The sequence below is a fragment of the Coturnix japonica genome, chromosome 15, assembly GCF_001577835.2.
Source record: "Coturnix japonica isolate 7356 chromosome 15, Coturnix japonica 2.1, whole genome shotgun sequence".
Classification (NCBI taxonomy): domain Eukaryota; kingdom Metazoa; phylum Chordata; class Aves; order Galliformes; family Phasianidae; genus Coturnix; species Coturnix japonica.
This window is the reverse complement of record NC_029530.1, coordinates 608536-636172: the sequence shown is the minus strand read 5'-3', so window position 1 is coordinate 636172 and position 27637 is coordinate 608536. Positions and strand designations below refer to the sequence as shown.

At 45.0% G+C, this 27637-nt stretch overlaps 1 long non-coding RNA gene across 1 annotated transcript in view; it reads right to left on the bottom strand.

Moving 5' to 3' along the window:
• LOC116654124 overlaps positions 1 to 27637 on the bottom strand; it is a 94980-nt gene that overhangs the window by 66151 nt on the left and 1192 nt on the right. The window lies entirely within an intron of this gene.

Genomic DNA, 27637 nt, shown 5'->3' with positions numbered 1-27637 from the left:
CAGCCAGAAAACAGTGTCGTTCTGGCTAATTAAAGAGGATGCTGCCTCCAAAGCAGCACTGCCACAGAACAGAAGTGCTACTGCTCAGAGGAACCAGATGTGTCTCAGCACCCAAAGCAAAGTCCACCTTCCATTTCAAACCTTGATTTTAGTTTGACTGACTTCTCAGTGTGCCTCTAGACAGCTAGTTCATCAGCTTCTGTGTCCATTCATCTCTATTAATCATGGTGTGAATAATTTTCCCTGTATTTAGCTTAAATTCTCCTTTTACTTTCAGATCACTGCTCTTACTGATATCTTCAACAGCACCAGAATTTCATGTCTGGCATTACCCTGAAGGGAACCAGGAATGGCTGTTGTGGCTTTTGAGTGGTAGACATCCCAGAGCCAGTATAGCTTTCCCTACAAACCTGCTTAAAGCTGCAGCTTTAAGCCAGTTTACTTTGTATCTAAACTTGGCCTATAAACATTTTTACACCTAAATAGAACCCATTGAAGCTGTTTTCTCAACTGGCCAGTAAAGGTGGATAGTCTCCTGAAAACATCAACTCGGTTTACTTGTCCTTGACTAAAAAAAACCCAAACAAATATCATGGTAGAAATCATGAAGAAATGAACAGAGAATAGAACAGAAAACTTCCTGGTGCACATTGTGAGCCTTGACCTCTGCCTCCTGTGCTCTACAAAGGCAGAAGTAATCCATGAAACATACAGCAAATGACAAGAAGGATGGAAAGAATATAGCTTTAATGTAAGGTGAAACTAAAGAGATGGAACTTTTCAGTTGGAAAGGAGACAAGTAAGGAGGAACATAGTAGAGGTCTGTAATGAATCGACAAGCATGATTTACTGTTTGTCCAGGCTAGACGGACCATTCTTAATCCTAAATTGAACATATGCTTAAGTATGGGGCTCAGACAAAGCTCAGGCTCTGCCTGTTGCTATCTCAAACGCCCTTGGCCAACTTCATCTTTGAAATTTTACTCAGCTCAGGAAAGAACAACTCAGAAGCCCAATTTCATGCCCTGGTTCTTGAGCAGCAGCACAATGTGGTAATGGCTCAGTGACTAACGCAGCCTATGAACACTTCCACCCATGTAAATGCTTTTCATTGAAAAATGATTCATGTAAAAGGCGCAGGTGCTGGACGTTGTTAGATCCTTCGTGGCACAAAAAATCTTTAGCCTACAATATCTGAAAAGCCTCTTTTAAATTCCACGTCAATATACACAAATTGAAAAACTATTGCCCTCCTTGTTTTCCCTCTATATCACACTCTATGGCAAAGCATTTTGCCAAACTGAGACACATTTTTGTGAATAATCCCACAGGAACAGGTCTGTAGGCATTAATACATTTTTCTACAGGTAAATGTATGCAAAACTGAGTATCTCAAAATGACAATTTTAATTTGAGTACAAAACCTCTCTAACTCATAACCAAACAATCATCCAAGTAAATTAATTTTGTTTCTGTAATGCTGAGCTTCTCTGTAGTAGCCACGTTGAACAATGTGTAACTCCTCATCATTTCTGTGAAATAACCATTATAAAGTCCAGATTTGCTCACCATGACTTAGAGCCTCACTGAAGGCTACCAGCAGCTTCCCACAGATCTCAGCACCGCCAAGATTTCACTCTCAGTCTTGACCAAATCTTTGAATAAAAACAAAGTGACCCACAAACAATTATGGCATTTTCCATCAAAACCAAATCTGTGTGTCTCAGGAGCTCTGAGAATCTTGGAACAAGGAATTTTGATGGGAGCCTGGGGAAACCCCATAGTATAGGATCTGGGCTATCACTGCATTCTTACAGGCATCGCATTCCCTCATTAGGTACACTGAAAACTAGAGCTTTTTTGCAAAGGATGAATGCTTACAGCCACCATTAATAAGCTTTCACGCTGAGGTTCAGGATTGACACAAAATGCTGTGATCAATATTACCCATGCAGCTCTCTCCACCTGAAGTGTTTGACCCAGATTTTAAATCACAGTGGAGTTTTCCAGGGTGCAGCCGTCACTCCTGTGCTCTCTCTGGAGTGACTACTGGAAGCCAAAAGCATTTAAGTAAAGCTAGATAAAATCAGCAGCACCCAATGTGGGTTCTTTCTGGTTTCCTGCAAGTAAACAGACATGTTTACAAGGGGCTGCACATTCACATCAATCATAACGTGACTTTGTTTACAGTAAAGGAATTTCCTGCAGGCTTTTGCTGTCCTGGTTTCTTTCTCTTTGTATTTACTTTTGTTCAAGTGCAATTTAAAAAAGCCATAATACTCCAGCTCAATTCAGAATGTGACACACTGAAATCTGAAGCAGGTAATAATTCATGCCCAGATTTAGTTGTTCTTTTTCTTGTTTGTTTGTTTAAGCTGACACACACCTCTGCATTAAAAAGCCACTTTTCTCTACCCATCCAATTCATCTACACCTGGCAAAAAAGCAGCTTTGATTTGTCTCTCCATAAAGAACTGCTTTTCTCATCAAGCCCACAAAACACCAGGAGCCCACATGACACAGGGATTGGGCTTTTATTTCAGGCATCTAAGAGACAGATACCTCAGAGGAATTAAAGCCAAAATGTTATTGAATGCAAATGAAAGACTAGCATTAAGATCAGCTGAGCAGCCGGGGATTAAGGACTTCTGCTGCCATGAATCAGAGTGAACCAATTCTTCTCCCTTTGATAGAATAAAGACTAGTTGACTTCAATGGGGATTTAATTTGAAGAACTGCTGCAGAATTTGGCTGCAGACTTCAGAATTTGGTCAGAAAAAATGTTTCTCAAAAGCAAGTTCTTCATTTCTATGAAAAGAGTCTGACTCCTACAGTACTCATCTTCACTTTTCCTCTCTGATTCTTCCCTCAAGCTCCAGTTGTGTCCAGAGAAGCAGCCTGCTTTTCTCAAGGCACAGAATTGTGTGGGGCATGCAACAAGGACAGCCTACACATGGTTCTTGCCCGCAGTGACTTTACACCAAAGCACAGTGCACAGGGCAAGTGCTGAGCTGACCTTGATGGCACAGACTGTGGAAGCCTTCATTCCCTGAGCTGCTTGCTCTCCATTCTGCTATGTGATGTGACCACGTGTTAGGTCAGCATGGTTTACTGTTCCTGAGTGTAACTGAGCATTAACAATTCAAGCAGAGGACGTATGAGGAAAAGCCGCTCCTTTGACATATAGGCTTGTATATTCCACAAGGCCAATAAATAGAGAAGAGCTAGAATGGGAAGCACAGAGCCAAAAGTTTGCTGAGAACAGACCACAATTTCAGAATGGCAAAAGAGGGAAGTGTGACATCTGCATTTGCCCTTCCAAGAGAAGTTCAGCTAGAGAAACATGAACAGGGCTCATGTGAATATGAGGCTTTGAGAGTATCTTCCAGTGTACAAGCCATGATTCAGTACAAAAATCAGCCTAGTACAGGCTGTCTTTGTTAGCATCTGTTAGCAAGAATGTCAGCTAATCAATACCTTTTTATTGCCAGATACCTACAGGGCTGGAAAAGACAGTATTTCTGACATTATTATCAGTGTTCTTCCTACAGCTCATCTTTCTGGAAGCATTTTTCCTTCGCCTTGTGTGGCGTCGTTACTCATCTTCACCGATGTTTATCTAGCTCCATCAATCTGCAAATGCCCATCCAGAGAACGGCATCCCTCTAGACACAGTTCACTAAGCTCACACAGCTCACCCTATGTTCCCCATCACTTCATCCTACTGGTTTTCACCCACACTTTGGTCAGTATCAGCATTTCATGGTGGCAAGCTCTCCTGCAGATGACTTGCATTGTCCACAGAACAGCTCCCTGCTCTAGGCAAAGAAAGAGAAAAGCTGTGACTTGGCAATGCACAACAAACAAACCTTCATCGTCCTGTAATTCAATTTATAAAGTAGCACCTCATACCACATTTGTGCATGGTAGGTGAATAGAGCCACAAGCCATATCTGTTAGCAGCCCTTGCCTAAACCATAGACTTCTACAGAGCTATTTGGCACACTGGAGAATACATGTAAGCAAGCCTGGAGCTGCCTCCTGGAAACTTCCCAGCTTTTCTTCTTGCTTTTCCAGACACCTCTTTTCTCTCCCTCACTATTGCTGTGTTTTTCTCCCTCTCACACTGGCAGAGCCTGGGGTTCTTCAGCACTTTGTGCTTTTGAGGAATCCCAGCTGCACACACGCAGCGCAGAGATTAACTGGCAAATGGTGCTAAGCCCCCCAGGTGCTTCTCAGTACCTTCACAGGAGGGTGTGCAGTACAGGGAGCAGTCTGCTTGCAACCAACTGGGAGCCCTGCAATCTCCTTCTGCACTGACCTCTTGGCATTCAGCAAGTCACTCACCTCTTCACATACACCAGTAAAATCAAGCACCACTGTGCCTTGTCACTTAGGATTAATGCACTGCCCTCAGTAACTAGCGACCTACTGCCATGTGGGCTACAGTGACTCCAAGCTTACAAAATATAATCAGAATCAATACCAAGTATATAGAATATATTGTCTTCAGACTGAAAGAAATAAAATCAAGGGAAACATTGCCTACTGTCATTTTTAGTCAATTGAGCAAGGCACTATCAATTAAATGGAGATGCAGCAAATACTACCATGCGTGCCCTGGGAAACACATTGGTATCAATAGTATCTTGGAATAACATATTTAAGAGAATTAATTTAATTCTGAATACTGTCTCGCCTCGGGACCAGTTTCTATTTGTCCCAAGACATGTTGAAACAATAAAGAACATTTTCTTACCAAGCCCCTGCAAAAAAATTTCTCTAAAGGCTTTAAAAAATTGGCAGAAAGCCTTCTGCAGCAGCAATGGAAATCTTCCTTGTGGCATAATCATCACACCGCCTTGGAAAAGTAATGAGGATGTAGGTGATTTAGAAAAACATACAGGTTTAAAGTGAGATTCTTCTCTGGGAAAGACAAGCAAACAACCTGCCTTTAGCTTTAGAAATGAATAACTCTGAGCAAAACTTCTGAGTATCCTCTAAGAGTACTGAGCAAACAGAGGGTTTCCATAAGTGCCTGCACTGTGCACAGGTGGAGCACATGCTGTACCTGATGTGTAGGCTGTAATGTGTTCATTTAGCTGCAGGACAGTAAAATGTTTGGGCTCCTAACTGCTAATACAACACAAAGGATCATCAGGTATTTAGAAGATCTATAAATAAGCAGGACACCACAGTGAGCACGCAAGCAGTTAACATTCACCTTACGTTAATAAATCTTGCAGATCATCTAGATATCCCTGGAAAGTAGATAAACCTCCAATGGGCTGGTCAGGATGGTGAGGCTGACCAAGAAAAGGAGATACTGTAAATTATGTCTGGCTGCAGCTTTTCTTTCTCTGCCACACAGCAGATACTGAGGAAGAAGAAACATATCCCTTGTGTCCCATCTGCCCTGACATTCTGGATGAAAACACTAGAGGGTAGCCTGACGTTCATCATCTTCCAAAGGCAAAATGCACGTTCTGGCAAGGTCTCTATATATGACCATTATTCAATGGGAAGCCCATAACAGCTGTTTAGCAATATACAGGGAACTTATGGAGTGTTAGATAGATCTCTGGCTAACATACACTATAGTTGCACCAGAGCCAACAGCAGCAGGAGGAGGGCACCCCAAAGTGAATTTCAGTGTTTCAGACAAAGACCCTGAAGTTACAACCATCCTCAGGCATCTCTGGTTTGGTGTGGGCTCACTGCAGGAGGAAACAAAGAACTATGGTGAGATGACTCCTCCTGCATCATGCACTCGAGAGCTATACCTAAAACAGCAGAAGGACCTGCATGGCTTGCAGCCTGTTGGAGGCAGCCTGCACACCAAAGTGGAGGTAGTTAATCTGTCCTGCAGATGTGTACAACATGCGCTAAGAATCAAAATAATAGGGAAGAAAAATAATTGAATCTAAAGCTTCCTCATCTTTGCACCTCATGGAAGGGTAAACGCTGCCTCTTTCTCCCTTATCAAGCGCTGTGATGCTGTGAGCTTTGGTTAAATTTTTCAGCAGAAAAAAAAACAAAGTCAGACAGGAAAATAAACAAGCTCCAGCTGGGGGTGTTTCCATACTTAAAGCACAGTGGGCAGCAATACCCACTTGAGTGTTTGGTTTTTCTGATCTCTGTCTTAGGGGAGGGACTTTATAAGGGCATGTAGCAACAAGATGAGAGGAAATGTCTTTAAACTGGAAGAGGGTAGATATTAGGAAGAAATTCTTTACTATGAGGGTGGTGGCAACAAGTTGCCCAGAGAGGTTCTGTGGGTGCCTCCACTCTGGAAGCACTCAAGGCCAGGCTGGACGGGGCTGCAAGCAACCTGGGCTAGAGGGAGGTGACCCTGCATATAGCAGGGGGCTGGAAATGGGTGATCTTAAAGGTCCTTTCCAACCCAAACCATTCTATGATTCTATAATAGTTCAGAGTAAAGCAGAAGAATCCTCAGTGTTCTAGTCTGCTTGACATTGTTCATGGTGAACACTTTCATAGCAAATCCTGCATACCTGAACTCATCCGGACTGTGTGCATGCTCACACCTGGCAGCAGTCCTGCTGTATTTGCTGCCATAGAGGTTGCATAGAGTTCCAGCAACAAACTGAGCCATCATTCTGTTACAAAGAATCTAATTAGATCATAGGTTTTTCCTTAAGGTGACCTAAAAATCATTCAAGTGTTCTTTCTTCCCCACTGACTGTGCTACTGATTAAAGCTTATTAAAAGCTTCATAATGTTCCCATTCCTTCCCCTCTAGAAAAGCCAATTGTCCAGTGCAGTGGTGTATGTGGTACAGTCATTTGTGCCATCCTGAGGCATAGATGTAGAAAAATTTGTGTTGACATGCAATGAAGGCCCTCTGAAGACGATGTCAAATCTAAGTACTTCTCCAAGTGCTGCTGAACTGGTTGAACTGGTGAATCGAGATTTTCAGCTGTGAGTCTTTGAATGAAGATCTTGATGCAACAGAAAGTCATCTTCCTTAGAGTTTGGTGACTGCTGTGCTTTGATCTGCTAGTAACTCTTAGGGCTGGGCAGTACATTGAAAGTAGGCACTAGGGTGGAACAGTACTGATGAGCACAAAAGAATAACATAAGCATTCAGGGATAAAATTCAGCAATATTGATGCCACAGTATGAGATGTACATAGAAAGAGATGTTACAGCCAACAGGAGGTGTTCTGAAAGCTTGAGCATCAAGGTAGAGAGGAAAGGAAGTGCTGATGGGCTGCTCACTGGAAGCAGGGCTGTGATCCCTGGGCTCATAAGGCAAGAAGTGATGTCAGCAGGGAATAATGATCCAGGGCTCACATCCAGGTGAGACTGTCTTGCTCTCTCACAGGCAAGCTGGCACGGCACAAAGGTGCAGTGGAGTGCAATTTGGAGGCAGTGTTGAATTCACTGCCCATCACACAAGAGAGTTGTTCATATACTGTGCTGCCAACCACTCCTGGCAGCTCTGCATGCCCTGTCTGGGATTTGAACTGTGTAGTCTCTGGGAGCTGGGTGAAGAACTAATAATGAACTGCTGATTAATAATGAATCTGCTATGTCCTGAGCAACAACATACCATCTTCCAGCAACATGGCAGTTTAAAATGCCATTTAAAAAATCTCCTTCAGCCTATTAGATTTGTATTTCTTGGCTTATTGTCACATTGGAACAGAGCTGTCCCTGAGATGATCTTTTCCCAACAGAAACCACAGTTTTAGAGTGCAAGACATGAATATCCTTATGGATATAGTGATTCTCAGTAGCATGTGGCATTGCCTCCAAGGTCATTTTTTTCTCTAGCTTGTAAGGGATCCTTAGTGATCTGCAAGTGTAAGTCTTCTACAAACACGTAGGTCTTAAGTGAGCTAACAGCACGTACAGTGTCCAGCCATTTAGGGTAAGTGTGAAGATGCCTCTTAGATCAGATCCTAGAGATAGCCTACAGTTACCAATGCATTCCATTCTGAAATTCATACCAGAATAATTCCAGCTAAAAATGCTGTGAAAAGTTCTGTCCCGTAATATCTGGCTGAGAAATGAATGTGCCAAAATAATCTGCATTATCTTGCTGGAAGCACAGCTTTTAGAAATTGCAGGCTCATTTGAAGGGTGCATGTGGGATTCTTGTTACAGAAATACTCTCAATTATCACAGTAAAGAACTGGCAAGTGCTTCATGTAAGATGAACCTGAGCAGTGAGCATCTCTCTCTTTTTTTTTTCTTTTTTTTCTTTTTTTTTTTTTTTTGTTGGCAGTAACGTGATACAGAGTTCTTAAGGGACACATTTCCCATTACTATCCTGGATTGCACCTTCACACTCAGATACGTGGTGACTGCATGAGCAGTTGTACGTGCAGCTCTACCTGTCCGGGTGCAAAATCTGCACTTGCTATAATTGGAGGCAGAGTAGAAAGTCAGCTGGCATTTCCTCCTCTTCTACCTGCAAGATACCCCTTCATAGACAGCACCAAACACTAGACCACACCAGTCACTCATCTTGACCCAAGTATTTGTAAGGACCATTTTCCTGTGATTCACACCTCCAGCGTTTGAGCACTCAGTTCAACTAAACCAAGGAGGTGTTCGGACATTACAGATCAGCTCAGGCTACTTTATATTTAGAAAATGGCCTCAAGCAACAACAGTTCTTGAGACTCCTAGCTGCCTTCCAGCCCAAGGACATACTGTATTCCCTGCAAATCACTTCAATCACAAATTTATATTGCATAATCAAAAGTCATAGAGAAGAGTGTGACTTCCATTGAGTCAGGAGAAATGCCAGGGGATGGAACACATGGCCCTGAGCACATATGAAATGTAATCCAAGAATTTCTCTGGTCAGTGGAAATCTCTTTTTAGAAAAAATTAGATCAGCCCCCTTACATTTTATAATCAGTTGCTTGCCTTTATTTCACAAAATACTTTCCTCAAGCCATGGCTGAAAGGTTACCTCACTCTGGTCTAGCATGAGCTGCTTACAAAATAAATCCAAAGAGGCTTGCACTCCATGACACAATTTTCCATTGCATCTGTTCACTTAATACGAACTGCTGCAATCTGGTGTTTCTGTTCCAACATATTAATGTTTCATACATCAGCAGTAAGCAATTAGGCAAAGCAGCCCCTACACTGCATGCAGCTCACCAGCTGAACGGTGTGTGTGGGACGATCAGCTGCCAGTTTGAACCCACATGGATTTAGTTACCTGTTGCTCCTGTGCAACACAATAATCAAAATTAAGGGATTACACTCTAAGAACATAAGTGGGGTTCGGTTTTCTCTGAGTGATCTGAGCATATGCTCGATGTGTTTGCATGGAGAGATCAAGTGAAACATCCATTAGACAATAAAGCAGCACAAGCCCACGTTCCTGTGGGCTGATATCAAGGGCATATTTCCAAGCTCTGAGCATGCTAAAGAAACCCAATGCCATCTGAAACAGCCCTCTACCAGGAAGAAGTGGCTGAGTAGAAAATTCTCATTATCTTCTTATTTTGCTTTGTACCTTGAAGAGTTTTTGCAGTGTCTCAGTATTTTTTTCCTTAAAAAGCTAAGTGCCATCCTAGAAGGAGGAACTGAAGTGTCACACCGTGTTTTCTTGACAAAGTGGTTTAGGTATTTGCCTCCAATAAGTTTCATGGAAGCTCAGGATAGTAACAGGGAGGAGGCACAGCAGAATCGGTGTGTGTCTGGAAAAGTTGCTATGCTCCTCACTCGTTGTAAGCTGAAGCCATTGATTTTTTTATTATTTATTTTTTAAATCTGATATATATTTGAGATATGAGCCAAAATAATATCAGAAGGAATCTTTTGGCTTTGCTGGTTCTTTGAACAGTCTCACTGACAGCAGTAAACACCCATGCTGATAGCAGAGTATAAGCCAGTTTCAAGTCAGGCCATAAAAGAGCAAAGCCAGATGAATGTTTGAATGTTGAAAAAAATAATCTACTGGGAGTGCATTTGGTGATCTACTATTGCAGTGCAATGCCAGGCACTCTGATCATTCCTGCTGGTCCAGGAGCTGAGTGCTTTAAAAATACTCATGAGCTAAACACCACAGCATCCCATGGAAGCAGGGAGGTACTCCTTGCTCCACTGCACAGCCTGGCAGCTCTGATCCCAGCAGGACCACAACAAGCCCCTGACAGCACTGGGAGTGAACCCACCACTCCCAGCCTTTTCTCCATCCACTAATACTGTCCTTCCTCCAAGAATTAAGAACAAAATAGATAGATCTGCTGATAGGCTGATCTGAGGGCAAACACCATCTCAGTAGACAGTAGTGATAAAGCTAATAATTTGAATATTGAATATACAGGAAGCTTAAAAATGCATTTTCTTTAAATAAATATTCAAAGCACATTCATGTTGGGGCAAATCCAAGTACTCAGTTTCATGTTTCAGTCCCCCAAACCATGACACTAGTGTTAAAATAGCATTATTTGGCGAGCTGTTATTTTCCTTTAAATTTGCCTTGATTTCTGAGCCCTGAGTTCTGTTTTCCAGATTATTCTTTTTTCGTGAGATTAGAAAGGCTAGAAACTGCCTTGATTTTTGAAAGCTGAGTTTCTCCCTTCATTATGTGCGTGGCTCTAGGAAATACACCAAATACCACATAACCTGGCATTCTTACCATGCTTCATGTCCAAAGCACTTTGCAGACCTCAGCTAACAAGTCCTGTGAGCACTGGTGTATTTGAAGGCAGTCAGAAGTGATTGCGTGGGGCAGGACTTGGGACACAGACAGTGCTTACTGCAGGATCAGGCCCTAAGCAAGATGTGTCATGGTTAGAGGGGAACTCATAACCAGGATTACAGCTTTAGATTCCTTCCATCCTGAAAGCACACTTCCCTCATTAAAGATATTAGCACTCAGCCAGATCCTGATCCACTCTGGGACACCTGTTTACATGGCCTAGATAAATTTTACTTATTTAAGTTACTGTCCTGTCCTTGTAGCCAACCCACAATAAAACATTGTACAACAGCAATAAAAAAATGGTGCAGTTATTTATTTTTTTTTTAAATTAGAATGCCACACAGCTGTAAGAGTTGGGCAGCAGCAAAGCACAAAATGGCAGCTCCTGTCTCCACACCTGCCTGTCCTCCTCATCCACCTCCTAAAATTTTAACAGGAGTATTTGTTTGGAGAAAGACAAATTAAAAGCTAATGGATAAGAGATGCACACTGGGGATTCCGAGGGCCCTAGTCTAGAGACAGAGAAGGTCTCATTAGACCAGGAGTGCCCTTTTTCCTTTCACTGCTAAATCCCACTCTTGGACAACCCTTCTGGAAGGCTTTCTGAGGTTGGCTGTGTTTGTGTTGCTTTGAAATGCAAGTCTCCCCCACTTTGTTTGTTTTTGAAATGGTTTGAAAGGGAGGAACAGACATCCATGGCTACTAAGGCTGAGCTTTCCCAAAACACAAGCTGCTGCTCTTTGTTTGCTTCTCGTTAATTAGCTGTGTGTCTAATTAGTGACAGGTTCCCTTTGGATTTCCTGAAACCAAAGCCGCTCCATGTCAGTGGAGGTCCATCAGGGGACTTGTCAGTGCCCGGATGGTTTCCAGCTGCTCTGCAGCCCTCCACACGAGCACACGTACACACAGAGACATGTATCTACTCAGCTGACCCACTGGTGATGGCCAGGCCAGCAGGAAAACAAGTTGCTGTGCCTGCACTGAGCATCTGAGTTCAGCCAGATCCAATCTGCAATGTCCCGTTTCATCCCGTCACTTCCTAATTTACTGTAGATACAGATTCACAGCAGGAATAGAATCCAGAGTCCTGCTTTCTAGCCCTTTGCTTTAATCCACTTGTATCCCCAGTGCCCTTCAAAATTCTGGTCAAAATTCATCTCTCAGTTTCTCCAGTCCAACAATACCCAGGGATGAAAACAGCTTTTAGCTGCACAGAGCATCACTGAGATTTCAGGGCAATCACCATAGGATACTGTTATTGACGTTTGTTTACTTAAACAGAGGTGAGCTCAGCCTGTTACCAGCTTTAAATTCAACTTTTTGGGGAATCACTGAAAAATCCCTTTGGCTTGGTGTAAGAAAGAGGAAAGACGCAGACTTGCAGCATCTCAGGGGACCACCGAGACTGTTCCTCCCCCATGCACACACTTCCTGATCTCCTCTGCTCACTTCCCCCCTACAGGTTTCCATCAGCAGGTCCCTAAAGAGAGAAGAGTTTATTTAATTCCCCACTGATGTCAGATCCTGTTGGTGCCAGAATGATTGATGGGCAAATCCATGACTGACGGGAAGATGCACTTTCAATTAGCAGGCAGCTTCCTTCCCTCTGTCTGCCCTCACTCCACACAGTCTCTCTCAGGCAGTGCCCTCATTTCAGGGCTTCTCTTTGGCCCAGTGTTCTGTATTCCCTACCCTGCGCTATATCAGCAGCAACATTTCAAACAAACACGGCTTGTTTTAAGCTGGGTAAAACTGAACATAGAATTCTCTGCTTCAGGCATGAAACAACTCCAAATTCATCAACCCTAGGCCAGCCAAGAGGATCTTTCTCCCAGCAAAAACATTCTTGGAAGCCACGGGGTTCTCATCACATGATTCAAAACATCTCTGGAGCCCCGGATCTGTAGTGGCTGCAGATCACAGCTCCAGGTACTCAGACACAGAATCAGGAGAAAAAGCGTAATCATAATCCTTACATAGTCTCAACTCCTCTTTTGAAGTACCTGGAGGACTGCAGCAACCACACACACTGGAATTATTCCTAGTAAACTCCACCAAGTGCAAAGGAGATGAGAATTAATTCTTTCTGATGTCTTGTTTCTGCTGAACATATACTATCTCTGCTCTTGTTCTCACTCCTGTGTAACAAACCCATTCTCTAGCAGAGCCACTTGTGAAAACAGCACAGCATGAAGACATCAGAAGAGTATTTTCTCTACCTCCCCTTGGCGTTTAGTTGAGACTGCCAGATTAAAACACCTAAACCAAACTTCTGCAACTGTAATAAAATCAAAAGAACCTTCATTTAAAATGATGATTGTTATACCAAAGAATCCTTTGAGTTTTCAACATGGTCTTGAGTTAAACTGTGATTAAAAAATGTCACCCAAAGGATCCTGATGTACAGAGCACGAAATGCTGTAGTAATAAATCCAGGAAGCATGTTGCATGGCAGGAATCCAAAGGACCATCTGCTTTGACACTATCATGTCCTGGAAAGTATTTACCTTGTAAAAGGCTCTTAATGTTGTAGAGTCTGACTCTCACTTGGGAAGCAAGCACAATTTTCACAAACACAACATGCTACCATTTCTTCCCAGGCTGCACTAGAAATACAGTTTCCTGGAAAACTTTTCCTACATCAAGATTTTCCATGAAGAAGAAACAGTAAAATCTAAGCACTGACTCCAACCCAGAAAACTGGAACCCCTTTCCTGTGTCAGAGTTTTAGCAATGGCCAGATGAGTAGCAGGTGCCAACAGAAAATATCAGCTCTGAGCTCACATGCTCCTCACTGCCAAACACAAAGAATAAAGCTAAATTATTTAATTTCCCACAATATAGGCTATCTATTCAGCAACAACTGCATGGAGATCAAAGAATTCAGGGCAGTAATGAGGAACTGTCCTTGGGCAATTGATCCCAGAAACAAAAATGGTAAGTTAAGAGTTGAAGAAAGGTATAGACATTTCACTGGTGTTGTACTGAAGATATGAATGTCAGACCTTCTCACCTGATCAAACAAAGTTGTTCTGAGGAACTTACATGAAATTAAATCATGGCCAGAGAAACTTACCTTAACCTAAACCACCTGTGATTGGTACTTTGTGTTCCATCCTGCCATTCACAAACACTTTCCCGGTACATCTCTACAGACCCCATTACGAAGCTCTCTGCTCCCAGCCACCATTTTCCAGAATCACTGTTGTCTTCTGCAGTTTACAGAAGCATCTTTTATTCTCTTCTGGAAAAGCACATCTGGGATAAGCAGCCCTGTACTGGCTGGTACAAAGATTGCTTACTTATACAAGTGTGACAGCATCAATAGCAATTAAATACAGTTAAAAAGTTGTCTGTCTTTAGGAACACTGGGCCAAACTTTCCTTGTTTGATTCATCCACTCAGTCTCATGGCCAGTTACATCGTGTTTGCACCACTAGAGGAACAATACTCCAGAAGACCGGAAGGAAATAACTTGCACTGAGGATCATTTTCTACATCTCTGTGTGGGAAAAGAAACCTCCAAGGAATGTCTCTATTGTAGTTTTCCAGCCTCTGTTGCTTTTCTAGCTCATGCTAGAAAATACCACTTAACACATACATGAATGAAAAAGAAATCAAGCACCTGACAAATTTGGTTTGGGATTTAGGTGACACTCATGAACAGATGCATAAGAAACAGCAAGAGGCTCTCCTGTGTGATTCATTGCTTATTCCTTATCAACCACAATTAGGAAGGCAATAAATGGAATTAAAATAGGACAGAAAGGCACAAAGGAATAAAAGCTGAGACATCAGTCAGCCTGACCCCAACTTCAGCTGTAGCACTGAAACCTGGAATGAGGCTGATTCAATCAGTGCTGGTCTTCTAGATTCCCATACATGAAACAGAGATTAGGAGACCATTCTGACAATAAATCAGGAGGCAAGTAATATCATCACCAGTTCAATGGCAGCTGGTATATGGAAACACATGCCTCTCTGACAGGGAGATGATATTAGCAACCAAAGCCCAGTGATCAGAATTGGTTTAACTCTAAAGGCCGGACTGCTTCATCTGGAGCACAGCACTGGGGGAAGGTGAGGATGTCTATGCACAATCAACTGTGCATTTCAAAATGAAAAGGGAATCTGCCTTTAGTCTGGCTTTATGGTCCACTGTTTGTCTGTTGGAGAAGCAATCAGTAGGAAAAACAAAACAAACAAAACAAAACAAAAAATCAACTTCTTTTTTTAGCTGTCAGCTTCCCCCACAATCACACATGGCTGGTTTGCATCCAGTGCAAAGGAGGCAGCACAGTACAATTTTTTCCACCTGTGTCTGTAGAGAAGAGAAGCAGAGAGACCTGACAGGTTTGTGATGGCCACATTTGAAAAAGCCAAGTGAAGTTTTAGCAGGAAACTGTAAAATAGTCAGCACCAACACTGACACTGCCTTTCTCTGGATCACACGGGGTAGAAGGCAGAGGAGCCACACACAGGTGTGTCCAGAGATGCATTCCCTGGAAAACCTCTCCAGACCATCCGAATTGTGTAGCAAAGGAAGGGCAGAAGGAGCAGTCTCCCTCCACACACCTGTTATGTCTGACTGCGTCCACTGCTGCTTCTGCTTCTGGCAGCAGAGGAGCAGGGACTGTCCTGTCTGTGTGAGCCAGGTGGGCAGGCAATGGGATTATGTGGCTCTTTTTGCACAACAGCCCATACAGCCGTTCCCCCAGCCTGGCTGGAGCAAGCAGCTCCCAGCCCGGAGTTCTTCCCACATGGCAGAGAAATTCACCCCAAAGCGGGAGCTCCGTCCCATTTTCCCCTGCTCGCTAATGGAAACTGCAGAGCGAGCGCGTCCCCAGGACTCTGTCCAGGTTGTGGGTGCCCTCTGCCGATCAGAGGGTGTAGGATGAGCCTGGGGGAGCTGTACGAGCAGGGAGACCCCCGAGCTCTGCCGTACTGCGTCACGGGCTGCATCCAGCGCATCCCTCAGCGAAGGAAACTTCCTCCGATTCCCAGCTTTGAGCTGTGGCAAAACAACAACACGTGCTGTGAAATCACACCTGAGGGATGACTGAGCACCATCCCGAACTTCAGCATCCCGGCTGCTCCCGGCCCCTCTCCAGTCGGCAGGGCTGAGCCAAAGTTACTTCACAAATCACTGACACCTGTGGGTTTGCTGTCAAAGAAAACAGCCTCCTCAGCACATACTGAAGTGCCCCAACCTCTCTATGGCGGCACTACAATAGGAAGAGGAAGAGCAGTGCGGCCCAGGAGCAATCTATTTGTTCAGAGCGAGAGAGGGGATTATGTGACTGGGGCTAAACAAGTGCCCTGAAAGTTCAAGCTACATCCAGGAACAGATGAAAACAAGCTGTACTATGGCCACTCTGATGGCAAAGATAAAGGGGCTGATGGCTTAAAGAAAAAGGCTCATTGCACAAGAGAAATGAAGGGTAAATTGCTCTTTTTATTTCCTGTTCATGTCAGCCGGTGATGAATTAGAAACACAGATCCCTGCCGCAGAGCTCCAGTGAGCCGACTGAACAGAATTTAGGAGGTTCAGCTCCACAGGGACCCATCGGCTGCCTTGCCCAGCAGCAGCCTCCTGCAGCTGCCTGTAGGCTCTGCTGCTCATTGCAAGCTGGGAGAAGCTGCCAAGAGATGCCTGGGGATGGCTGCTGCTCCTGGAACAGCACCTTCCCCTGTGGGGCTGACGGAGGGATGACGAGAGGAAGAGGGGTCTCTGCTAAAGGTGTGTTAACCTTTGAGCTCTGCACCTCTTTGGGGTAGGAAAAGGGCCAGTGCAGCAATATGCCAAGATCAATACATGATACACATGCTGACCTGGCTGATCTTGACATTTCTTTCCACCATTCAGACAAACTCTAAGTTACAAAATTCATTCTGATTTCCAACAAGTCTGCTTTCTAAAGGCACTCATTGGTAAAGCAACCTGAAGGAGTTTAAAACAGATAAGCAATCAAACAATGCACAACATCATCTTAGGTCTGCAGTGCAAATACAGCTACAGCCCAAAGAACACAGGGCACTCATGAGATGCATCCTCCTTTTTGGAAGGAAAGGCTTCTTGAAGCAAAGGGGATTTTGTATGTGCAGAACAAAGAAAGTAATTCCCAAATTATTCCTCTGAGGCCCAGAAATGAGATCACACATCCTACAGATGGAAAAGCTTACTGAGATTGTACTCAGATTTTAAGAAGTGTTCATTCAAAGCTTTCCTGCTTTTTCTGGCTGTGTCAGTTCATCTGAAAAAGGATACTGCCTCTCCCCAGAAACTCTGCCTGTCTTGTGAAGCTTTTAGATTGCAATATGTGGAAGTGGAAGAAGAGATGGGGCAGCTGATCCCTTTTTTGTAGCACTGGGATGCAAGGACACAAGGACATTCGTCACTCAACAAGCTAACCTTATGATTTCTGTAGCTTCAGCATACAGTTGCTCCATCTCATTCACTTGGAATTTACAGAACAAGACATCCAGGGAGTGACTGGGCAGCAGAAATGGCACCTGTCCTCACAAAGCTAGAAAGGGAAGGAAGACTTCTGGTCCATTTGGCAGTATCTTTATGTCCTCTCTTTGCCCCCACTGGAATAAGCCAGATCTAGATCTAGAAAGGGTCTCCTTGGGAAGGAAATAGTGGCCTCACAGCACTGTTTGTTACACAGGCATGCTGAAAATGGCCGACAGGAAGCACAGGGAATATACATTTGTGGCAGAGCCACCCTAGCAAGAGAAACAGTTGGAATTTTCTTAGTCTATCAGGTCTTTTTAAACTCTTCTTTTAGGAAATGTTGTTTAACAAGAGGAGTGGTCAGGCATGGAACAAACTCCCCACGGCAGCAGTCATGGCACCAAGCCTGGCACAGTACAAGAACTGTTTGGACAGTGCTCACAGAAATATAGTTTGATTTTTTTGGGAGCAGCCTGGAGTGGAGCCACGACATGATGACAATTGTGGGTCTCTTCCAACTCAGGATGTTCTGTCATTCTCTTTAAGAAAACCTTCAGTGGGGACAGAACACAGATTTCAGGTCCTACCAACTTAGAAGGCAGAGATGTGGAACCCTTCAGCTCCAGCCTGTCCTCACACCAGGTGCTCAGGAGCAGCAAGAGCTGATTCAAAGCACCTGCACAAGTAGCTCTGTAAAACCCCACAGCTACAATGCTGTTTCCTGCAAAAACAAAAATAAAAATAAAAACCAAAGTTGCCCCTCTGTTTATTTTCTGGCTTAGCACAGGCTGGCTGCCCACAGCAGTTATTCTCTGCTAATGGAAACAGGCCATGTTAGGGTGGCACTGGGCTGAAGAAGCCCTTTTCCAGCTCTGTTTTGGAGCCAGCTGACACAGCTAAAAGCCCAGCTTCGCCACACACTTTGCATGTAAATAAACATCATCTGCACCTAAAGCGTGGGATGCAGCAAAAGGTGAGAGCTGGCCCTGGCATCTCTCTGCAGGCCTAAACGCTGTGCACTGAAAGGCAACTGTTTTCAGGCTATGGGAACAACTCTATCAAGTCTCCATTAAAGAAGGCGATGACAGTCCCACTTATACAGCTGACTAGGTTTCACCCATAAGAGGCATGCAGAAGGTGCTTTAATGAAGGGCACACCAAGAAAATCATCTTCTTTTGGTTAACCTCTGCTCCCAGTCCTTGCCACCCACAGTGAACTAGGAATGTTCTCTGAGCCCAGATAACCAGTTTTGGTCGCGAAATCATGGCTTGCTGTCACAGAGCAAAGGCCACAGCTCACAATAAACTGTTCTTTATAAAAGCATTTTCTCATATGTTTGGTGGCACTAGCAGCACCTCCCCTTTCCAGGTGCCCTCTCCTGGAATAGACCCCAATTAACTCACAACCTCGGGCTATAAATCAAGTCAATAAAAGGGGCTGTAAAATAAACATGAACAGGTCTTCCTTTTTCCATTCAAATGTACTGAAGTGGCAAAGGCTTTTTCCAAGCAGAGCTTAGATACCCTGTGCTTCACTGGCCTCACAAGAGGGAATCCAGTGTCCTCAGATATTAATACCGGTGACCTGGTCACTGCGATGCAGGTAGCACTAAGAAGAGCCCCATGGCTTGGAGGTCAGCTTCAGGTCACTCCTCCAGAGTTTCCATGGGGCGGACAGGTCTAATTTACAGCTCACAAGAGCTGGAAATGAGGTTTTTAGAGATGGGGGTTAAATAAGCAACGCTGTTGATTTTTATTATAAGGTCTGGCCTAGCGAAATGTAAAGACATAAATTGCATCTAACAGACTTACCTGACACCTCAAATAAGGAAGAAAAGTAGATTTTTAGTCTCTGAGCCAAGATCTGCTCCAAGGGATGCCCACGGGGTCAGCGAAGTTGGCTGCATGACATCAACAACACAAAGGACTAAATTCTGTCAAAGCAGCCATGAGAACTGTGACCTTTCCGAAAAATTTGCCAAGGAAGAGAAAAAATGATTTATAAACCATTATTATTCGTAGTGCTATAGCGTCTAAAACTTCCAGCTCCAGTAAAGGGCCACAGCATGCCAAGTGCTGTAAGCCAAAGTGAGAGAAACACCCTAAGGAGCTGAAATCCCATATGTAGACATGAGGGGAAAAATGGGAAAACAGAAAGGGCGGCATGAGCAGACTTTGTACACAGTTCTGACCATGTCCTTCCATTTTCTCACTGGGCTATGGATCAGGACACCCTGTGCCATAGGCTGAGATCCCTAAGTAGGTTGACCCAGTTTAGGGAAGGTTTTGGTTAACCCTTATGCTTTCATCTCCTGCACAGCTCAACCAACTCACCACAATGCCCGGCAGTCTCATTCACCTGCTCCACAGAAAAAAACAAGCTGTACTTCCCCAAATCACTGTCAGCTCCCTCCTCGCTCCAAAGCACACATCAAACTTTTTCCTAACCTTTAGAGCCATATGAAACCTTGAAACATATTATCTGCCTTCCTGGGTCAATAACATCAAAGCATCAGTAACCCCCCCCCCAGTCCTTGCATTATCGTACTCATGGAAGTCTGTCTCTAAACTGAGCTGCTCCTAGAATACAGAAGTGTGATGATCACATTCACACATCTGTAGCAGAATAAGAGGAGTAAAAATCCTTGTGTCTGTTCTGTGGCTGCTCCTTCTGTGCTGACTGTAGGTTTGCAAATCAGTGTTCATTCAGAGCTGCAGGTGAGACATCTTTGGAGTCATGAGAAGAATCGGAAGACAGAGAAAAAAAAATTTCAAGAGAGGAGGAAAAAAGCTGAAAGAGACTGAAACCTTCCTGCAGGTCTTTGTCCCTTCTCTATAAATGCAGAGCTGTGACAATGCTCCTGTAGTTGTCCAGTTAATTATGGAACAATACGAAGAAGAGGGCTGTGATGGATTGGTGATTTACAAGATAGGGATGTGAGAGTCAGAGAATGGTAATTAGACAAGTGCTTCCACACCGCCTATACAACCTGGCTGTTTGACTAATGAAAAGAACCCTTCCTATCTGCCTTCCCCTCCACGATAAGAGCTGAATGCCACACAGGCTCAGGTAAACAACACAGCTTGGCTTCACTCAGTCTCAAGGGGATGCTCGTTGCCCTTCCACCCCACCTGATCCTGGGGAGGCACCCAGGGAGAAGGCACAACACTGGCAAGCGCTCACCTTCTCTGCAGGGAGTGGATACCCAGGGCAGAGATAAGGATCACTGGAGCAAGGCCACAGGTGAGTGGACAATGGTGAAGCTTGGGCCACAAGGCCATCCATCACATGGGAAACAAAGGTGTTGTCAGCAAGGACAGACGCATCCTCCAGGCATGTCAGCTGTTGAATGAGTTGGATGACAGGTCCTTCAAGGGCTGACAAGGCCTCCAGGAAGACTCCAAGCAAAGAAGAAAAGCCGTACAGTGACATGCGATTCCACTCTGGTACCAGGAAAGGCCATACAGCTTTGCAGACTCCTTCCAGACGAAGGCAGCTAACTGCCCTGATACCAGAGGCAATTTTTCTTACCTGAAAGCTTTGGCCAGTGGCTGAGGATGCAGGACTTCTTGGCACAAGGAATTATTTCAGTTACACAAATCAAAGCCCTTCCCGTATTCTGACCAAAAATCCAGGCTCAAAATACTCAGGGAACTAAATGGAATATTTTTCCCTCTCTTTTCTTAATAGGGTGAGCATTTCCCTGCTTAGACTTTGAGTATACACACAAGAAACCCCATAGCTCTTACAGCCTAGTTTGGATCCTAGAGCTCTATACCAGCAGCTAAGCAATGTAAGATTCGCTCCAGTTACTTCAGGACAAAAAGAAGGAATATGGTGGGGTGGTCTGCTCAAATAGAAGGCATGCAGTGGAAGGGAGCTATAATGTTGTACACACATCAGTCTTCATTTTCCTTCACAGGAACAGCTTTTGTGATGAGAGCCTTCAGCTGGATGTCCTTACTTCACACTAACATAACTAGATCACTTTGACTTCCCAAACCATTAAAGCCTAATCACACCTTGTAGACAAGCCCTCATGTGAGCTTCTTATATGTGTAGTCACACCAAATCATCCACCTTGAAGGAAAAAAAGCAAATTTCCAGCAGGTCTGGCCTCCACATGAAAGTAAAACAAGAACAGCCTTTCCAAGCTCAGCACTGGCCAGAAAACAGGAACAAAACACGTTTCTGATCAGTTCAGAAGCTCCAAAAGAAGTTTGATTCAGAGAATGGACAAGAGTTTGAAGGCAAAGAGGGAAAACACAAGTCCTGTTTGAAGTGTAAGGACTGATTTTTTTATTAAGCCACTTTAGCCATTCTTAGCACGTGCGCTTGAAGTGTCAGCCCAGGGCAATGTGCAGAGTGGCTCACAATGCAGATATTAGAAGTTAAGACACCCCCAGCTTGGGAACTGCTGAGTCCAGCAACATGTTCTGAGCTCATTTTAAAGAAAGGTTAAGGTGGAGGTGAGGGTCTGAACTCAGACTCACAAATACCAAAGCTTGAACTGGGGTACATCTTGAATTATAAGCTGTTCTCCCTCCTTTCTTTCTTCTTGCTGCAGCTCTTGGAACTTTCCTCCTCTGTGTCATGTTTGGTGACTTTTTGCTTATTTTTCTGCAGTCAGGAGAGATGCCACAAACCTGGAGCTGGGCCCTTCCACCCATTAATCAAAAGCTACAAGTGCTCTGTAGGGAGACAAAAACTCTGTGTGTTTTCTCTGATATTTCTGGAGCGAGGCATTGAGGACGAGGGGTTGGGGGGGGGGGGCAAGGACCCCAAGTTAGATTAACATGTTATTCAGAGACCTATTAATCAAAGTCAGAAGTGGTGTGAGGCAGCGCTAAGGTGAAAAAATGGCTGGACAACTAAGGTCCTTTCAAAAAAAAAAAAAAAAGTACCAGCTGAGAGAGAGGGAGATTTGCAGCCTCTCATCAAACAAGAACAAACCCTACAGGTCAAATCTGTTTTTTCCCCCCACATTAAGCAAATAGCTCAGTATCCAGCCACCATCACAAGTCAAAAAGGTCCCTATCTTTCTTTCTCCAGAGCGCTATTGGCTTTCATGAAAGCTTTTGCTTTTTAATTATTATTTTTGGAAGAGAGTGCCATTAGACTCCTTTTTCTTAAAAGGGAAGATAGACTCGGTTAACAGAAATGGGTCTGGCCAGCATTCTGCTTGATCGTGGTCTTTTGGATGGGAGCCTTTTGCCCCCAGAGGAGGGATCAGTGGCCTTGTGCAGCGTGGTACCAACAGAGGTCAGGTATGTATGTGGCAGAAGACAGAACAATCTTGTGTTTGTTTCTTCTGGCCCCAGTGCTAACCCACTGTGAGACAAAGCACAAGAATGCAGGTGAGCCTGAAAACACATAAACGTGCTGGGCACAGTGGAAAAGAGCTATTTTGTTTTAAGATAAAATTTCTCCAAGGAACTGCTGAACACATCTCCATGGCATGGGCTGGACCTGCCTTAAGAGCACAACTGGAGCCCAGCATATTTCAGTGTGAGTCCAGATGGAGTTCCTGACTCCTGTTTCCACATGCCATTCAGAATGTTTTATCTCAAGGACCTCACAAACCTCAAGGTACAGAAGGGAATTGGGGTCCGTGGCCTGAAAGGGCAACGGTGTTAAGAACATTACTATCCAGAGGTTAAATGGAGCCCAGAGGAAAACCTTGTGTTGTTTTTTGTTTGTTTGTTTTTTCCCCCTCAGAAAGCAGTGGAATCCTGCTAGAAGAGAAGGGATAAGGGTTAAGCTGGAGAGCAGTGATATGCCAGCCATGCCACACAGTCCTAGGAAGCTATGGCAGCTCTTTGTGCACAGACAGCTCTGCTGCAAGGAAGGAGAGACTTGCCTCCTCGGAGGAGGTGGGGAAAACTGCATGCGTGCATCCCCAGACGAGGCCTCTGTGCCCACCCAGGAAAAGCCAAGGCATCTACAGCAGCATGTGGTTGGTTTTTGCCTATGGTGAGCTCCTGGCAGCTGCTGACAGGAGGGAGACGTAGGGAACTTGATCTCTTCTCTTTTCCCCAAGCGTCTGCCCCCTCCAATCCCAAGACACAAGTATATGGACTTTTCCTGTGCAGATATGTAAGACGCCAGGCAAAGGGAGGCTTGTGGAATGCACAGCCCAGTGGATCTAGTTTCCCAGAAAGACTGGCCCGGCCTTAGCAGAAGATTAATTAAATCTGGCAGCTCAGGGCTGGAAAACGTTCACTCCGTGCACTGGAGTGCCTGTCCATGGGTGGAGAGGGGGCTATGCAAACCATAGGGGCAAAAGTCCATCTGCAAACATGTACAAAAAGCTTGGCTGGGTTCATGCCTGGGTCCTATGGGGGAATGCAAGATTTAGCCAATCGCTATGGCCAGAGCAGGGTGCAAGGGGAGGACAAGAGAACCACAAAAGAGCTAGAAAAACACAGCTATGCCAGGCGTGGGTGGAGGAGCATTATTTTATGGGGTAGGCAAGTACTCTGCCCTCCCTTCTCTGAGCACCACAAGTGCCTTTGCATAAAAGCATCCAAGCATCCAAGCCTCTAGGAGAAATGGCTTGAAGACATCCCTCACAGGTAATGCAGTTCGGTAGTAGAGCTGGGCGTACTGTTGAAGCACAACAGAGAGAAATCAAACAAATGCATGGCCAAACAGACATGTGGGGAAAATAAGTTGGCTTCCCTTGCACACTGAAAAAGGACACTGCCCCATCTCCACTCCCACTGTTAGTTCTGCACCTTGCCAGACCGCAGCGTACATTTCATGCTCAACAAGACCCAAGTTACAGAGATCTCACTGCAGTGCAGCAGCTCCCAGCTGCACCACACGTTGAAAGATTGCCTTTGTCCCTGTCATTCCTGTAACATCCAGGGTATGAACACTTTGAGAAAACTCATGGCAGCACTTTGTGAAACCTCCATGAGGTGGCAGCTGCTGCTCATCTGAGCCCAGAGTCTGATCAGATAGTGCTCCCCAAGGCTCAGACATCAGCCTGTAGCACCAGCTCTTTTGGTTCAAGTTGTGCTGAGATCTAGAGGTAGCTGACAGCCTCAGGCACTGAGGTCTGGAGAAGAGGAAATCTATCCAAACAACAGGGGGATGTGGTCGATCTTCTGCAGCATGCGGATATGGAGAAGAAATCAAGGAAGAGCACCCAGGGCTGTACATCCCTCCCACTGCCCAGGAAGTGGGTGTTTGAGGCTGTGGTGTTCAAGCCCAGCTGTGCTGCTGATGCACTCAGTGAGGACAGGCACATCCTTACTCCGAGATCAGTTGATGAGAAGGATCTTTATTTTAATAAGCCTGTTCCCCACACGAGGTGGATAAATGGATGAGCAGTGCCTGTGCTGTTTTGAAGTGTCCCAGCATCCAAAAGGCAACCCAGACTAAGTCTGCTATGCTGAGTCCGGATGCAACAAGCGGCAGCTGGGGAGCTTACAGATCTTCTTAGGGAAGCCTTTGTGCAGCAAAGGAAGGGTGAGACATCAACAGAATTTCTGTGATTCCTTGGCTCGCTGCTCAAGATAAGTATCAGTCTTAAATATTTGAGGGAAATATTAAACCTAAACTAAGTAAAGTAAGGTTCAAATTGAATTATTTGAAAAGAATGAGAGAAGGAAGAGAGAAGGAATAGAGGCCAGGAGACACTGGTCAAGCCAAGGAAAACATTCTGGGAACACTATGCCACTTAGTACAGTCAGATGTATTTTAAAAGCAAAGGAATAGTTTTTCTGAAGTTCCCGCACAGCCGGGCTGCAGACAGGAGGAATCCCCTTGTTCCTGCTTTGAACCACAGATACACCCTCTCCCTCTGCCCAGCATTTTTCACTCACCAGTCTCAAAGCATTTACAGATGTTAAAATTCAGCGGACTTTTGAGATTGATTTTCTGATAACTCTACTCAATAAAACAGAATTCAGCGTTCTCATTTTGCTCACAGAGTTCCCACAAAAACTGCTTTGCTGTGAAGCTGTGGCACACCTCGTGGCAGCCCACAAGTTCAGATGCTTTTCTCTCCATTGCAAGCTTAGATGCAGCAACTCCGGTACAGCTTATGTTTTATTTATGCACAGTTTGACAAAAGTGACATAAGCTGCAATAAACCCCAACAGAAGAGCCTCCCTTTCCATCTGTGCTAGATTCAACCAGGGCTGAATTAGCCAGAAAGGTGAACCAGCATCCAGAGGCAAAGAAATTCCAGCATTCCTCTGCAAGCATGTAACCAGATCCTCCCTTCCCTGCTAGTTCTTGCCACTCATTCTCCATCTATAGAAACTGCTGAGGATACAGCAAGGCCAACTCAGTAGGCAAAAGCTGCTTCAGCATTTATAAATTCTCAGTAATCAGCCCAGATCAAGCTCCTCGTTGCCAGAGAAACATCCTTTTTCTTCTACTCTCTTCTGGTAGTTTACCAATAAGTCTGTGTGCACAGACTTCATTCTGCAGACTGCTTGCTGTCAGTCTGCTCTGACTGTGGGCAGTTCTGAAGCTGAGCTCTCCAGTGAGGATCTTCCTCCCCAGCTGAATGAGGGACCTTCTGCAGGCAGCTCACAGCAGCAAATGGACAGCAGTGAGTGTTCCTGCTTGCTGCCAGAAACCTCTCCATACTCACAAGCTCCCCAGATCTCCCCCCTCAGGGAAGGCCCAGCTCTTCCCAACAGGGAGATGTTCCCTCCCTGGCTGATATTTCCTTTGAAACGAGAGCAATGCAGCAGGAACTGGACTCTCAATGTGTCAGCACCAGCAGCTCAGCACCTCCAGGGGTGCTGGGACTTCTTCCAAGACCTGAGGATCTCTGCAGTTATCAGAGTGTGAATGTCACCGCAGATTTCAAACTGTGCTGCACTTAATGCAGAGCCTTCCGTCAGATCCACACGTGTCATTTCAAGTTACAGATAATGGATAGATACAGAAATCTACCTGAGGTTCTGCTGACGTCAGGGGGGTTTGCACACTGAGGTTTAGATGTAGGACTTGGAGGGATTTTCCCTTCACTTAGGAGTAGGGAACACAGAAATAACAATATTGCTCCTACTACGTTTGCAAGTCTAAGGCAAAGAGGAAAGGAAGCAAACGGACCATTACAGTGGTGTTCTTGACAGACAGCAGCAGGAGGGATGTGAGGAGAGGAAGTGAACAAGCTCACTAGTGTCTTTCATTCAAAGCCTTCTGCAGTGGATCATCGAACTAATCTATTTGATGTATTCAGTGCGGTTTGGCCGGCAAAGAACCAAACAGGAAAGTAGCAAGCTGTAGTTTATGGACAACTCAAGAAGTGTTGGCAGCACTTGGAAGGGGGGAGCAGGTACAGATGGACTGAAGAGGCAGCAGCTCACAGCAGAGCTGAGGATGGGGCAAGAAGGATGACAGAGTGTGTGTGAAGGGACAGCAGGAACAGGGTGGAGGTTTGGGATGAACTTGAAGGGAGAACTTAAAAGGCAGAAAACTACATACAGCTGCACAGGGAAACTGCCCTCCATTTCAGAGGCTTTAATCCAGACGGTCTTGCTGCAGCACTGGGTGACTTATGGAAACCAAATATGATGCCTAAGTCTCAGTGACTGCCACATTGTCTCATGCTCCCTGGAATATAAAGGCCCCACGCTTTATCTCTCTCCCCCTGCAGGAATCCATTCCACTGATCAGATATGAAGATTCAACAGAGAAAGGTACAAAACGGCCTGGGGAAAAGGCTTCTTTTCACCAGCAGATTCATTCACAGAGATCATGGCACAGCACATAAGGGGGGCATTGTTCTGGAATAAAATCTCCATTTGAGCTCTCTACTTTGGCCATGATCAATGGGAGGGAATTAAAGTCTCATCGCAAGAAAAAATTAGTTTGCTGACACCGCGTTGAAAGATGGGTAATAGAGACAGAGCAAGTGTGGGCACCCGCACCACCTCCTGGTGAGCTCCAGAGTGATGGAGGTAAAAGCCCAGCTCCCTGCTCTCACTGCTCAGTGACAACGGGCAGTTTTTTTCCCATCCACCATGGTGGGATTTCAGCCCTCCAAACCCAGACTGTTTCCATCACAGCCATCACAACGCAATGCCCGCTTTCCCCTGCCCCTGAGTCTGATGTTTTGGAATGGCAACAAGAGTCTGATTAAACTAAAAGCCACTGGCTGAAAATGCAACGTTTGCACCTTCAGAGCCTGGGAGAGGTCCCAGGCCGCGGTCTCACATCGGTATCACAGGTAAAAGCGAACAGGGGATTAAAAGCGATCTGCTGCCCTCTTCTGAGCAAACCCAGACTGCAGGTCAGCGGGGGAGCTGGGCTGTTTCCCTGCAGAGCGAGTGACAGCGCCCGGCACCAAGCAGCTGTGCCGGGGCAGCTTAGGAGCAATCATCAGATCAGTGCCATGCGGCCCGAGCCGTGTGTTATCCAGAGGGCGTCCTTAGCATTCGGGTTTCATAACTCTCAGCCTAATCCCCTTGTATGGAAATAAAAAGAAATTCCTCCCAGTATATTCTGTTCC